Source organism: Anolis carolinensis, unplaced genomic scaffold (genome assembly GCF_035594765.1).
Source record: "Anolis carolinensis isolate JA03-04 unplaced genomic scaffold, rAnoCar3.1.pri scaffold_10, whole genome shotgun sequence".
Classification (NCBI taxonomy): Eukaryota; Metazoa; Chordata; class Lepidosauria; order Squamata; family Dactyloidae; genus Anolis; species Anolis carolinensis.
Window position 1 is genome coordinate 8,383,040 of NW_026943821.1, and position 15,710 is coordinate 8,398,749.

At 44.3% G+C, this 15,710-nt stretch overlaps 1 protein-coding gene across 3 annotated transcripts in view; it reads right to left on the bottom strand.

Moving 5' to 3' along the window:
• Nucleotides 1-15,710, bottom strand: part of slc8a2 (solute carrier family 8 member A2) — a 179,981-nt gene that overhangs the window by 164,139 nt on the left and 132 nt on the right. The window lies entirely within an intron of this gene.

Genomic DNA, 15,710 nt, shown 5'->3' on the forward strand with positions numbered 1-15,710 from the left:
CCGATTTTTCGATCTTGGCCTTAATTGCATTTGTTCTGTTGTCTTGCTCCTGGGCTGCAAGGATCAGGCCTTCTGTCTCCTTCTTCAGTGTCCCATTCGTGAGCCAGAGCCAGGTCTTCTCCTTATCAGCTTTTCCTTCAATTTTGTCAAGGAACTTTCCATGCAATGTTTTGTTGTGCCAGCTGTCAGCTCTAGTTTGTAGTGTGGCTTTCTTGTACTGGTTTTTTGTCTGCCGTGCTTTGAGGAGTTTCTGATTTTTGACTTCAATCAAAGCAGGTTCTTCACTTTGCTTTACATATTCTGCCAGGGCATGTTCTTCTTCTTTGACTGCTTGTTTTACTTGTAAGAGTCCTCTGCCCCCTGATCTTCTAGGCAGATATAGCCAGTCAACATCACTGTGAGGGTGCAGTGAATGATGAATGGTCATGAGTTTTCTTGTTTTTTCTGTCCAAATTATCCAGTTCCATCTGTGTCCAGTTTATGATGCCAGCAGTATATCTTATGACAGGTATGGCCCAGGTGTTATGGCCTTGATGGTGTTGCCTCCATTGAGCTTGCTTTTGAGAATTTTTCTGACCCTTTGTGTGTATTCTTTACTGACCACAGTCTTCACATGTTCATGCTTGATGTTGTCCAGCTGTAATATGCCCAGATATTTATAGGCCTCTGGCTGGTGACACTTTATTGTTGTTATTATTATTATTATTATTATTATTATTATTATTATTATTATTATTATTATTTCCACCCAGTTGTGAAAAGCAAGGAGAGAATTGAATTGCAGGCAGACAGGGGCAGAGACCATCCACCCTGCTATGTCTCACAATATCCCTCCTTAAGAGCCCCAGAGTGGCTCCATGCCCTCAAATGGGAATAAAACACGCATGTGTTGCAAAGGAATCCGTGTAGAAGCCACAGACTCAGCAGAGGGGAGATGAAGGGAGGCCGGCATTTACAGTCTAGGGAACAGCCTTGGGGTGATAGCACAAGATGCAGGAAGGATGGAAGATGGATAGAGGAGATCGCTTCTCTCTCGGTGTCTGCTTTTTTTCCTCCTTCCCCTTTTCAGCCCCAAGAGAGAAAGGCGTGAAATACATTGCTTTCACGCCGCCTCCGAGGCAGTTCTTGCACATATTTATCTGCTGCTCAGTAGCAGATTGGGATTTGTTACGAGGACATGCGGTGTATCAGATTTGGGTGTTGCTGGCACAAAATTGCCCGCACAGCAGGGGGGCCGTTCTGCTATTTCGGCACACACGTGCAAAGCGAGGCACTGCCTGTCAATCAGTCTATCTATCTATCCATCTATGGATCTATATCTATCTATCCCACTTCTCTACCTGTCCATCAATCTATCAGTCCATCCTCTCTTTCTCTCTCTCCCCTATTCATCAATCTAGTCCGTCATCTATCATCTATCTATTATGCATTTCTCTATATATCTCTGTCAGAACCCTGCTACTAGAGCCTGGATGTGGCTCTGAGTTTCAGGGTCACTGACATTGATAAGACACCTGCGGCTCAGGACTCGGAGAAGAAACGGCTGCTGGACTTGGCGGGGAATTTGCGCGGGGTTTTGCTGAGCGGGAAGAGACTTTTCAAATGAGGGGGAGGGTATATAAAGGATGGTTGGCCGGAGCCTCCCATTCTTGGCTTTTTTGATGTTCATGTTTCCTACAGTAAAAGTTTCTGGTGATAACACAGAGAGTCTCGTGTGTTCATTCAGGAGCGGCTGTGGTGAGCTGACACTAAGCCAAGAATACGGACACCATCCCGCTGTAGCGGTGAGGTGTAACATGCAAGTGGAGGATGAAGAGCTCTTGGGCGCAGGAGGAGGAAGGTCGGAAAGGGCCACTCCCGAGCCGGACGCTGAGTTCCACCAGCTGGCGGCCCTGGCGTCATCCACCGCTTATGCCCAGCCAAATGGGGTAACCCAGAGGCGTGGAGTGGTGCGGGGAGACAGCACCGGAGGAGAGGAAGGTTCACCTTCCCCAGGCCCACAAAGGATGGTGTTTCTGGAGGAGAGGATGTCGGCGATGGAGACCACCCTGGCAGTGATGTCGAGGGCGATGGAGCGCCTGGCGTTTTTGGCGGAGCCAGAGAGAGGAAGGGAACTTCGGGCTGGCTCAATGTGGGACGTGAGCGTGGGAAGCAGCCAGGGCTTTGCAGACCTCCCAGCACCGAAGGGAAGGGAAATGCGAAAGGAGCCCGGCGCCCGGCCCAAGACCCAAACAAGCCTGACGCGGGTGGAGGAGAGTGACGACGAAGGGGAAAAACCTCCGAGAATCCCAGCTACGCTCCCAGCTGAGACCCTGGTGCCCCTGGCGAATGCCGGGCGTGGCACAGGGCCAAGAGAAGCAGCAGCGGGGCCCACTGGTCCGCAAGGGGGCTTGCGACGGGCGGAGAATTGGGGATTGCCACCACAGGGACCCCTACCGAGACGAGAGGAACTAAGGATCGAGTTTGGGGGAGAGTCCTCTGAACTGGATTTTTTCCTGACCACGGTGAGGGGCTATATGGAGGACAATGCTCACACTTTTAGAACGGAATCCAGCCGGATACGGGCCATTGGTGCAGTGTTGAAGAGGGGAGCGGCCAGCTGGTACGTTCAGCTGCACGCGCGGCGCGACCCATGTCTGGGGTCACTCCGACGCTTTATGGGGGCCCTGGAGACCCGTTTCCGAGATCCACTGGAGCAGATCCGGGCGAGGGAGAAGTTGAAGACCGTCTCCCAGGGGCAGAGGTCGGTATCTGAGTATGCGGAGGAGTTCCAATGCCTCGCCGAAAAGGTGCCGGAATGGTCTGCAGTAACAAAGATAGAACTCTTCAAAGAGGGTCTCAGGCGGGAGATCCTCTCCTGGGCGGTGCATCGTGATGAGCCTGACACACTGCGCGGATGGATTCAGCTGGCGGGGCGCGTCGAGACATCGCTGGCCCAGGCGAGGAGGCACCGAGGAGGGCTACAGCAGCGGCCGCAGATGAAAGAGGGGAGCCGGAAGGAGGGATCAACCCCAGCCGGGAGGAGAACGGAGCCGACAGGGAACGTGAGCGCCAGCAGGAGTGGCTGCTTCGTGTGCGGCCGGTTGGGCCACAGGGCTGCCGAGTGCTGGCAGAGAAAAGGGGAAGGCGGAGGCCAGCCCAAACCCAGAGCCGTGGCAGGAAAACGCGCCGAGGAAGAACCACCGATGAGGCACCACTCGGGGGGGTTGGTAAGTCAGGACAAAGCTATGATAGTGGTCCCCATTCAGCTTGAAAATGGCAGCAAACAAGCAACCTGCAAAGCATTTGTGGATTGTGGATGTTCCAGGAACATCATCTCCCCTGAATTAGCCGAGGGATTGGGATGCGAAAGAACGAACCTAGAATCCCCAATAGCTTTTTCGCAGTTGGACGGATCCACAGCATCGGGATCGTTAGCTAAGTACAGTGCCGAAGATGTAAAGTGTAAGATAGGGAGTTGGGAAGGAAAGGTGTCATTTGTGATATCACAAATAGCCAGCTATAATGTTATACTAGGCATGCCGTGGCTGGGGCAGGCCAACCCGCAAATCAACTGGGAGGATAAGAGCATGATCTTCAGGATGAATTTGGAAGAAGGGAGCCAGGAAGTTGAGAGGGAGCCAGGGAAAAGGGGGGAGGAAGACTCTATCAGAATAGCAGAACTGGCAGATAAATTACCCCCAGAGTATCGGGATTTTGTGGACGTGTTTGATGAGAAGGAAGCAGACAATTTCCCACCGAAGCGGAGAGTTGAAGTGAAAATAGAGCTAGTCCCAGGAGCAGAGCTTCCCAAGGCAAAAATATACCCGATGTCAGCTAGGGAAAAGGAGGAACTGAGAAAATACATTGATAAAAACCTAGCGAGGGGTTTCATAGAGCCTTCAAATTCCCCTCTAGGGGCGCCTGTGTTGTTCAGGCGGAAAAAGGACCAAACGCTGAGGCTCTGCATTGACTACAGGGGCCTAAATGCAATCAGTACTGTAAATAAATACCCCCTACCCTTAGTGAAGGACTTGATCGCCCAGTTATCGGAAGGACAGATATTCACTAAATTGGACTTAATTGAGGCCTACCATAAATTGCAGATCAAACCAGAGGACAGGTGGAAGACGGCCTTCTCCTGCGCATTCGGATTATTCAATTATCGTGTGCTCCCCTTCGGTTTGTGCGGGGGAGGGGCCGCGTTCATGCAATTAATCAACGAAGTATTGCATCCATTGTTGTACAAGGGAGTCTTTATTTTTTTAGATGACATATTGATAATGTCTCGAACTAAGGAACAACACGTAGAACTAGTCAGGGAAGTCCTACAAAAGTTGAGGGAAGCGAAACTGTATGCGAAGCTTGCCAAGTGCGAGTTCAATAAAGACCAGATAGACTTTCTGGGGTATAGGATTTCCTCCCAGGGAGTGGCGATGGACCCTGCGAAGGTGGAAGACGTGAGGGGGTGGGAAGCCCCCAAAACACGGAAGCAGCTGCAATCCTTCCTAGGGTTCGCAAACTTCTATAGAACATTTATCAAGGACTTTGCGCGCCTCACTTTGCCATTAACGGATTTGTTAAAAACTAAAGGCAGGGGAGAAACAGCCAAAGTGAAGGCCCCAGGGGCCAAACTGACATGGACAATAGAATGCCAGGAAGCTTTCGAAGCCCTTAAAAAGCGTTTTACTGAGGAACCTGTCCTACAGCACCCTGATATGTCTAAGGCCTTTGTACTACATTGCGATGCGTCAGACCGGGCATATGGGGCAGTTCTGCTGCAGAAAGACGAGGGGGGGAACCTGAAGCCATGTGGCTATCTGTCAAAAAAGTTTAGCGATACAGAAAAAAACTGGCCGATTTGGGAGAGAGAAGCCTTAGCGATTCTAAAAGCACTAGAGTGCTGGAGACACTTTCTGGAAGGAAGTGGAACACCGTTTGAGGTGTGGACTGATCATAGAAATTTACAGTATCTAAGATCCCCTCGTAAACTATCAGCGAAGCAAATTAGATGGGCCCAATATTTCAGCCGTTTTGATTTCAGACTCAGATTCTTCCAGGGGAAACATAACATACTCGCTGACGCTCTCTCTCGGATGCCTCAGCACGGGGGAGGAATTCAGGAATCTGAAGGGAGCCTGTTCCTAGATAAGCAGTGGGGCCTGGCAGTACTAACTCGAGCACAAGCGGCCAAAGAAAACAAACGTACTGCCATTTCCACGGGGGGAGGAGAAATATGGGAGGAAGAGTTGAAGCGAGCGTATGGAATGGACAAATGGTTACAAACTAACAAGGAAAAGGGAGAATTGTGTGGGGATTTGGTGTTTGTAAATAAGAAATTGTATATTCCTGAATGTTTAAGACGAGAAATGTTAAGGAAGTGCCACGATAACAAGGGTGCGGGTCATCTAGGCCCCACCAGGACTATTAGACTGTTGGCCAAACAATGCTGGTGGCCCGGAATGAGGAAAGACGCCAGGGGGTACGTCACGCAGTGTGAATTATGTGCAGAGGGAAAAACACCACCGGGGAAGCCCCAGGGGCTATTGCAGAAGGTGGTGGAGCCCATGAGGCCATGGGAATGCGTGGCCATGGATTTTGTAGGCGAACTACCCCCCAGCAGAGGCCACAGATACATTTGGACAATATTGGACCTATTCTCAAAACAGGCACACTTTGTGGCCCTGCCGAAACTCCCCTCAGCTGAAAAACTTGCTGATTTGTATGTGAAGCATGTATATCGCCTACATGGGTGTCCCGACAAAATAATTAGCGACCGGGGAGTCCAATTTACTGCAAAATTTTGGGGAAAATTCTTACAGCTGTTAGGAGCAGAAAGGAACCTGAGCTCGGCTTTTCATCCCGCAACCAACGGGGGAGTCGAACGCACCCAACAAACACTGTGCCAATTCTTGAGGATGTACACCAATTATAGACAGGATGATTGGGCGGACCTTCTACCGTTTGCTGAGATGGCTTTTAACGGGGCCGTACATTCGGCCACAGGTCGTGCCCCATTCGAAATAGTATACGGACAGGAGGTGGCACCTTTCCCCAGGCTACCCGAGTGGAAGGAAGGAGAGGGCCAGACCGACAAGGAATGGCCGGCCAAAATTAAGCAAGGGTGGCAGACCGTGGTGGAGGCATTGCGGGAAACACAAAAGAAGTACAAGCTCTTTGCCGATCGTAGGCGTCGAGAGGGGGACAAATTGGGCGAAGGGGATCTGGTTTGGCTGAGCACAAAAAACCTGAAATTGGGGTTCCCATCTAAAAAATTGGCTCCACGCTATATAGGGCCGTTCAGGGTAGCAAAAAGAATAAACGAAGTAACCTATGAGCTGAGGCTACCCAAGGACCTAGGAAAGGTACACCCGGTATTCCATTGCAGCCTGTTAAAAAAGTATAAAGGAACTCTGGACAGCGGAGAACAATAGTTGTGTTTAATCTTTTCCTTCCAGGACGAAGGGGAGGAGGACGCCATGTCAGAACCCTGCTACTAGAGCCTGGATGTGGCTCTGAGTTTCAGGGTCACTGACATTGATAAGACACCTGCGGCTCAGGACTCGGAGAAGAAACGGCTGCTGGACTTGGCGGGGAATTTGCGCGGGGTTTTGCTGAGCGGGAAGAGACTTTTCAAATGAGGGGGAGGGTATATAAAGGATGGTTGGCCGGAGCCTCCCATTCTTGGCTTTTTTGATGTTCATGTTTCCTACAGTAAAAGTTTCTGGTGATAACACAGAGAGTCTCGTGTGTTCATTCAGGAGCGGCTGTGGTGAGCTGACACATCTCCATGTCCTTCAATCTATCAGTCTATCCATTGATCCATCCATCCATGTCTCTCTATCCATCAACCCATCAGCCCATCTGTCTATCATCACTCTCTCTTTCTTTTTATGTATCGCTTTATCTATATCTATATCCCTGTCTAGCAATCTATCAGTCTGTCCTCTCTCTCTCTATCATCATCATCATCATCATCATCATCATCAATCTTTATCAATCTTTATCTATCTACCTGTCCATCAATCAGTCCACCCATATCTATCTTTCTATCTATCTATCTATCTATCTATCTATCTATCTATCTATCTATCATCTTTCTAAATGAGCCACAGTAGCACAATGAGTTAAACCCTTGTGCCAACTGAACTGCTGACTTGAAGGTTGGCGGTTCGAATGCACAAGACAGGGTGAGCTCCCGCCTGTCAGCTCTAGCTTTCAAGTACATGAGAGAAGCCTCGCAGCAGGATGGCAACACATCCGGGCGTCTCCTGGGTGATGTCTCTGTAGACAGTCAATTCTCTCACACCAGAAACAACTTGCAGTACGTTCTCAATTCGCTTCTGACATGATAAAAAATCTGTCTAATTATACATCCATCCATCAGTATGTCATCTATCTATCTATCTATCCATCTATGTATTGCTCTCTCAATATACCTATACAGTAGAGTCTCGCTTATCCAACATTCTGGATTATCCAACGCATTTTTGTAGTCAATGTTTTCAAAACATCATGATATTTTGGTGCTAAATTAGTAAATACAGTAATTACTACATAGCATTACTGCATATTGAACTACTTTTTCTGTCAAATTTGTTGTATAACATGATGTTTTGGTGGTTAATTTGTAAAATCATAACCTAATTTGATGTTTAATAGGCTTTTCCTTAATCCTTCCTTATTATCCAACATATTCGCTTATCCAACATTCTGCCGGCCCGTTTATGTTGGATAAATGAGACTCTACTGTATATATATCTGTTCATCAAACTATCAGTCTATCCATTTATCCACCCTTCCATTCATCCATGTCTATCTATCCATCAATCTATCATTTATCTCTCTATCTCTCCTCTACTTATCAGCCTGTCCATCCATCTATCTATCTATCTATCTATCTATCCATCCATCCATCCATCCATCCATCCATCCTCTTTATCTATATCTCTCCCTGTGCAGTAATCTGTCAATTGGTCATCTCTCTCTCTTTCTCCCTTATCATCATCATCATCATCTCTCTACCTATCTTCCTGTTCATCAATCTATCAGTCCATCCATATCTATCTCCCATCCATCCATCAGTCTGTCATCTATCTATCTATCTATCTATCTATCTATCTATCTATCTATCTACCTCTACCTATCTACCTGTCCATCAAACTATCAGTCTATCTTCCCATCTACCCCTTTCCTAAAGCAATTCAAGGTCACAAAGATCCACCCAGAGTGAATGCTTTCTTACCATACACCGAGGGAACCACTGACCGCATAGGGAAACTGATGAAGAATCATAACCTGCAAACTATCTACAGACCCACTAAGAAAATCCAGCAAATGCTACGTTCAACAATGGACAAGAGGGATCTTCTCGCCTCTGCAGGAGTCTACCGTATACCATGCAGCTATGGACAAGTCTATGTAGGGACCACCAACGCAGCAGCATTGCCCTGATACGAATCAAGGAACATGAAAGGCACGGCAGACTAACTCAACCTGAGAACTCAGCCATAGCAGAGCACTTAATGAACCAATCTGGACACAGTATATTATTGGAGAACACAGAAATGCGTGACCAAACTAACAACCACCATGTCAGACCACACAGAGAAGCCATTGAAATCCACAACAGGCATGTGGACAATTACAACAGAAAGGAGGAAACCATGAAAATGAACAAAATCTGGCTACCAGTATTTTTTTAAAACTCTAGAATCAGGACCGTAAATAAAGAACAACACTCAGAACTCCAGACAGGAAACAATCAGGGCCAGCTAACAACTCCCAACAAAGGACTCCCTCAGTCAGGAAGCAGCCAGGCTTTGAATCTGCAAGGCTATTAAGTGCTAATCAAGGTGGCCAGTTGCAACATTCACACTTTCCTCAAACAGACAAGAGTTCTTTCTCACACCCTGGACATTATTCCATGGATATATAAATCCCTCTTGCCTAGTTTCCAACAGACCTCACAACCTCTGAGGATGCCTGCCAGAGATGTGAGCAAAATGTCATGAGAGAATGCTTCTGGAATGTGACCATACAGCCCGGAAAATTCACAGCAACCCAATTCTTTGGAGTCTTTCCTTTGGTGGAGAGTTTGCAGTACATACAGGTTGCCTCTCATACTTCTGGGGCCAGCCCTTTCTTTGATGACAGCTTCCATAATCCCAAGTAGTTTGACTACTTGGGACTTTGTGAGTTTTAGCCCAGACAAGAGAGTAATAGTGGTTCGAATCCCAACTTGGCCATGGAAGCCAGCTAGATGGGAATCTTATGCAAGTCAGGCTCCCACAGGCACAGGCAAGAGCAAACCTATCTGAACAATTTCTTCCCAGAAAACCCTGCGATAGGGTCGCCATAGGATTGGCACAAGTCTGAAATGACTTGAAGGCATATAAGAACAGGCATATAAGAATATAATTTTACAAACTTTGCCCAAAGCATGGGATGAAACTCACAGACAATGCAAGATTCTTAGCACAAGAAGTAATCAGCTCTAATTCTAATTCTAGATCCATCTGCCTGACTACCTATATTTGGGATCCATTCATTTATTTGTCGATTTAATTGAAACCCTGATGGCGCAGTGGGTTAAACCACTGAGCTGCTGAACTTGCGGACCGAAAGGTGGGCAGTACAAATCCGGGGAGCAGAATAAGCTTCTGCTGTCAGCTCCAGCTTCTGCCAACCTAGCAGTTTGAAAACATGCAAATGTGAGTAGATTAATAGGTACCACTCTGGCGGGAAGGTAATGGCACTCTGTGCAGTCATGCCAGCCACATGATCTTGGAGGTGTCTACGGACAACGCCGGCTCTTCGGCTTAGAAATAGAGATGAGCACCAACCCCCAGAGTCGGTCACGACTGGACTTAACATCAGGGAAAAACCTTTACCCTTTTAACATATACATTATAGGAGCCCCGGTGGCGAAGTGTGTTAAAGCACTGAGTTGGAGACCGAAAGGTCCCAGGTTCAATCCTCGGGAGCGGAATGAGTGCCTGCTGTTAGCTCCAGCTCTTGCCAACCTAGCAGTTTGAAAACATGCAAATGTGAGTAGATCAATAGGTACTACTCTGGCGGGAAGGTAATGGCACTCCGTGCAGTCATGCCAGCCACATGACCTTGGAGGTGTCTATGGACAACGCCGGCTCTTCGGCTTAGAAATAGAGATGAGCACCAATCCCCAGAGTTGGACACAATTAGACTTAATGTCAGGGGAAAACCTTTCCCTTTCCCTAATTGAAACCAAATTCCTCCTCAGCTATTCAACTGATCCATAGAGACTCCAAAACCAACACAATTCAGCAAAACTATAGGATACTACTGAAACAGAGACAAACCCAACGACCAACAGAAACAGTGACCCAAAAATAAAGCCGCACGTGGTATGCATTCACATACATGTCCTTTCCGAATATAGAGATGGGTATATGGCAAGAGTGTTTGAATGACAGCTCCCACTCATCAGACCCAATCTGTTTCACTGCTGCCATCCACACATGTACAGAAATGAGGAAAGTTCCACTTGCCTGGACTACACCTTCCATCACCCCCCAGGCCACAAACACAAAACGCCTGGGAACTTTTCCTAGCTCTGAACTTATATTGTATAAGATTTAGAAGGAGTCACCCAAGAAGACCAATATCCATGGCCCATTTATTTGTAATATAACAATTAAATACTTCTTTGTCAACCAAGAATTGCCGGCCACATGACCGAGGAGGAGGTGTCTATGGACAACGCCGATTCTTTGGCTTAGAAATGGAGAAGAGCATCACCACCCCCCAGTGTCAGACTCAACTTGATGTCAAGGGGAAAACTTTACCTTTACTTAACATCCATAGAGCTAATCTGGCATAAATTGATCTCACACTTTCAGACCAGTATTTACCAACCCTGAACCCAAATTGATATGTTGAACTACAACTCTCATAATCCCCTACCAGCTATAACTAGTATCCTAGCTGTCACATACAGGACAAAAAAAAAAAAACAAAAAAACTCAGATAATTAAGAACAGTGCAAAATTCACAATTAAAATGCTACACAAATCAATGGAAAGGTGCACTCTTAAAGTACTACATAAAATACGATATAAACTAGTTTTTGCACAGTTAAAAAGCAAGTAAAATTTAGTCTGATTAAAATTTGAGCAAGAAACGCTTTGGATATAGACAACCACACTATGTTGTCGAAGCCTTTCATGGCCAAAATCATTTGGTTGCTGTGAAGTTTCTGGCTGCATGGCCATGTTCCAGAAGCATTCTCTCCTGACGCTTTGCCCACATCTATGGTAGGCATCCTCAAAGGTTGTGAGGTCTGTTGGAAACTAGTGAAGTGGGGTTTGTATATCTGTGGAAGGTCCAGGGTGGGAGAAAGACCTCTTGTGTGTTTGAGGCAAGTGTGAATGTCGCAATTGGCCACCTTCATTAGCATTGAATAGCCTTGCAGCGTCAAAGCCTGGCTGTTTCCTGCCTGTGGGAATCATTTGTTGGAAGGTGTTAGCTGGCTCAGATTGTTTCCTGTCTGTATTCTCAAATAATACGCTGTGTCCAGGTGCTCTGCTATGGCATATTATTTGAAAACACAGAAATTCTGGACCACTCTAACAACCACCATGTCAGACTACACAGAGAAGGCACTGAAAGCCACAAGCATGTGGACAATCTCAACAGAAAGGAGGAAACCATGAAAATGAACAAAATCTGGCTACCGGTATTAAAAAAAATTCTAAAATAAGGACAGGAAATAAAGAACAACACTCACAAAATGGGAATTCCAGAAAGAAATCAATCAGCGCCAGCTAACACCTCCCGACAAACTATTTCACCAGGCAAGAAGCAGCCAGGCTCTGAAGCTGCAAGACTATTCATTGCTAATCAAGGTAGCTAATTACAACATTCACACTTACTTCAAACAGACAAGGATTCTTTCTCCCACTCTGGACATCACTCCATAGATATAGAAACCCCACTTGCCTAGTTTCCAATAGACCTCACGACCTCTGAAGATGGCTGCCATAGATATGGGCGAAATGTCAGGAAAGAATGCTTCTGGAACATGGCCATACAGCCCAGAAAACTCGCAGCAAACCAACTAGGCTAGGATTAACTAAAAGCATCCCCAGAACAGTCGACTGCAATATACATTCCATAAGATTTGTAGTTTAGTATGACGTTAAATCTCTCTGGTAAAGGATTCTAACTAGCCTACAAATCCCAGTATATCATAAGATGAAACTATGGCAGTGAACATGAGACAATACTGCTATAAGTATGAAACAGTTTCTATTACAAAGAGCATTAACATATGTACTTTGGATGGAGAGCATTAGTTGGAGACAAATTTCTTGTGTAGAGATTCGTCTTTATTTACCGCCTGCCTTGTGCTCAAGATTAGGACTCTGCGGTTTACACACTAAAATGATGACAATATACACCAGTGGGAATGTTTAAGAGAAGGCAAATAAAGCTATAGATGTATCCACATTGTACGAAGAATTAATGCAGTTTGACGCCACTTTAACTACCATGATTCGTTGCTAAGGGAACATGTGAGTGTTGCAAGCCTTCTTTATCAAAGAGTTCCTACAAATCCTAGGAATCCTTAGCATTGATTGAGCTATGGCAGTTACGGTGGCATCAAATTGTATTGATTTTACAGTGTGCATGCATCCTTTGTCACATCTTGATGTACAATCGAGCATCAAATCGCTTACTATTTAATGCCGGTAAGCATAATGCAGCCAACCTTTGGAAACACTAACTAATACTACTAATACTAACAACACCACAATACCAAAAAGCAACATTATTCCATGGTTCTAGAATATTATTCTGGCGGAGTCTCCTTTTCTGGAGATTTTAAAACAGAAGTTGGATGGCCATCTGTTGGGAGGGCTTTGACTGTGTCTTCCAGCATGGCAGAAAGGGGTTGGACTGGATGGCCCTAGGAGTCTCTTCCCGCTCTAGGATTCTAGAAATGATCATAGGAAATCATAAGTGGACCTAATTTTTCTTCATGTTTGGGTCTTAATTAAGAGATGAAAGCAGGATATTATTATTATTATTATTATTATTATTATTATTATTATTATTATTATTATTATTAACAACAACAACAACAACAACAACAACAACAACAACATTGTTCCAGGATTCTGTAAAAGCTATTGGAAAACCTAGCTGTATCTGTTTTCAATGCTATGAGTTGCTTTGAGTCTCAGTTAAGAGATGAAACTGAGATACTAATGATACTAATAATAATATTACTACTACTACTACTACTACTACTACTACTAATAATAATAATAATAATAATAATAACAATAATGTCCTGGGATTCTAAAAAACCATAGCAAATCCTAGTTGTACCTGTTTTTAATGCTGTGAGTTGCTTTGAGTCTCAAGAGATGAAAGCATAATAATACTAATAATAATAATATTGCTACTACTAATACTGTGAATAATCATAATAATAATAATAATAACAACAATAATAATAATATACTGGGACTCTAAAAAACCACAGTAAATCCTAGCTGTACCTGTTTTTAATGCTGTGAGTTGCTTTGAGTCTCAATTAAGAGATGAAAGCATAATAATACTAAGAATACTACTAATAATAATATTACTACTACTCCAATAAATAATAGTTATTATTATTATTGTCGTTGTTGTTATTATCCTGTCCCAGAATGCTAAAAGACCAAAGCAAATCCTAGCTGTACCTGTTTTTAATGCTGTGAGTTGCTCTGTCTCAATTATGACATGAAAGCATAATAATAGTCATACTAATACTAATATTACTACTACTAATACTATGAATAATAATAATAATAATAATAATAATAATAATAATAATAATAATTTCCCAGGATTCTAAAAAACCATAGCAAATCCTAGCTGTGCCTGTGAGTTGCTTTGGGTCTCAATTATGACATGAAAGCATAATAATAATAATAGTAATAATAATAATAATAATAATAATAATAATAATAATACCGTTCCAGGATTCTAGACAAAAATATAGGGAATCCTAGTTGTTCCTAGCTGTTTTCAATGTTGTGTATTGCTCTGGGTGTTAATTAAGAAGAAAAGTGGGGGTATACATATTATATAGTTGTTGCTGTTGCGGTTATTATTGCTACTACAGTAGAGTCTCACTTATCCAACATAAACGGGCCGGCAGAACGTTGGATAAGCGAATATGTTGGATAATAAGGAGAGATTAAGGAGAAGCCTATTAAACATCAAATTAGGTTATGATTTTACAAATTAAGCACCAAAACATCATGTTATACAACAAATTTGACAGAAAAAGTAGTTCAATATGCAGTAATGCTATGTAGTAATTACTGTATTTATGAATTTAGCACCAAAAAATCACAATACAGTAGAGTCTCACTTATCTAACATAAATGGGCCGGCAGAACGTTGGATAAGCGAATATCTTGGAAAATAAGGAGGGATTAAGGAAAAGTCTATTAAACATCAAATTAGGTTATTATTTTACAAATTAAGCACCATAACATCATGTTATACAACAAATTTGACAGAAAAAGTAGTTTAATACGCAGTAATGTTATGTTGTAATTACTGTATTTACGAACTTGGCACCAAAATATCATGATGTATTGAAAACATTGAGTTCAAAAATGCGTTGGATAATCCGGAATGTTGGATAAGTGAATGTTGGATAAGTGAGACTCTACTGTAATATAGTTGTTATTGTGGTTATTATTGCTACTACAGTAGAGTCTCACTTATCCAAGCCTCGCTTATCCAAGCTTCTGGATTATCCAAGCCATTCTTGTAGTCAATGTTTTCAATACATCATGATATTTTGGTGCTAAATTCGTAAATACAGTAATTACTACATAGCATTACTGCGTATTGAACTACTTTTTCTGCCAAATTTGTTGTATAACATGATGTTTCGGTGCTTCATTTGTAAAATCATAACCTAATTTGATGTTTAATAGGCTTTTCCTTAATGCCTCCTTATTATCCAACATATTCGATTATCCAACATTCTGCTGGCCCGTTTATGTTGGATAAGTGAGACTCTACTGTATTTATGAATTTAGCACCAAAAAATCACGATATATTGAAAACACTGACTACAAAAATGCGTTGGATAATCCAGAACGTTGGATAAGCAAATGTTGGACAAGTGAGACTCTACTATATTAATAATACTCAAAATCTGTTTTTAAAAATAGAGTTGGTTCTTTGATTGTGTCCCTGGTCGCTAAGGGGTTAATCCTGCCTCTCCACATTTTCCAGAGTGGGTTTGGATGCAAGAGGGTCGTTTCAAATGCCCCCCTTTCCCTTCTCAGGATGCCCACCTGGCATGATAGATGGTCAGGGCTGGGGAAAATAACCAATGCCATGTCCAAATGCCACCTTGCCTGCGTGTCTAAACGGAGTGATCCGGATCAAGTGCACCACAGAAGGGGTAATGGGGGGGGGGGGGAGAGAGAAATACAAATGGGATGGGGAGCAATAAGAGGAAAGGAAAGCCATCAAAATGCCAAGCACACAACACATGCCCACTTGGTTAACTACAACAACAACCCCCGAAGAGAGGCAGTGGTCGGGTCTGAAGCTCCCGACTTCTCTGGGTTCGGAGCAAACCATGCCAAGGAGAGGGGGAAAGGCTCCAAGGAAGGGTCAGGCCCACTCCTGTTGCCCCCCACCCGTTAAGGGTGCCATGCCAGGCGCCTTAC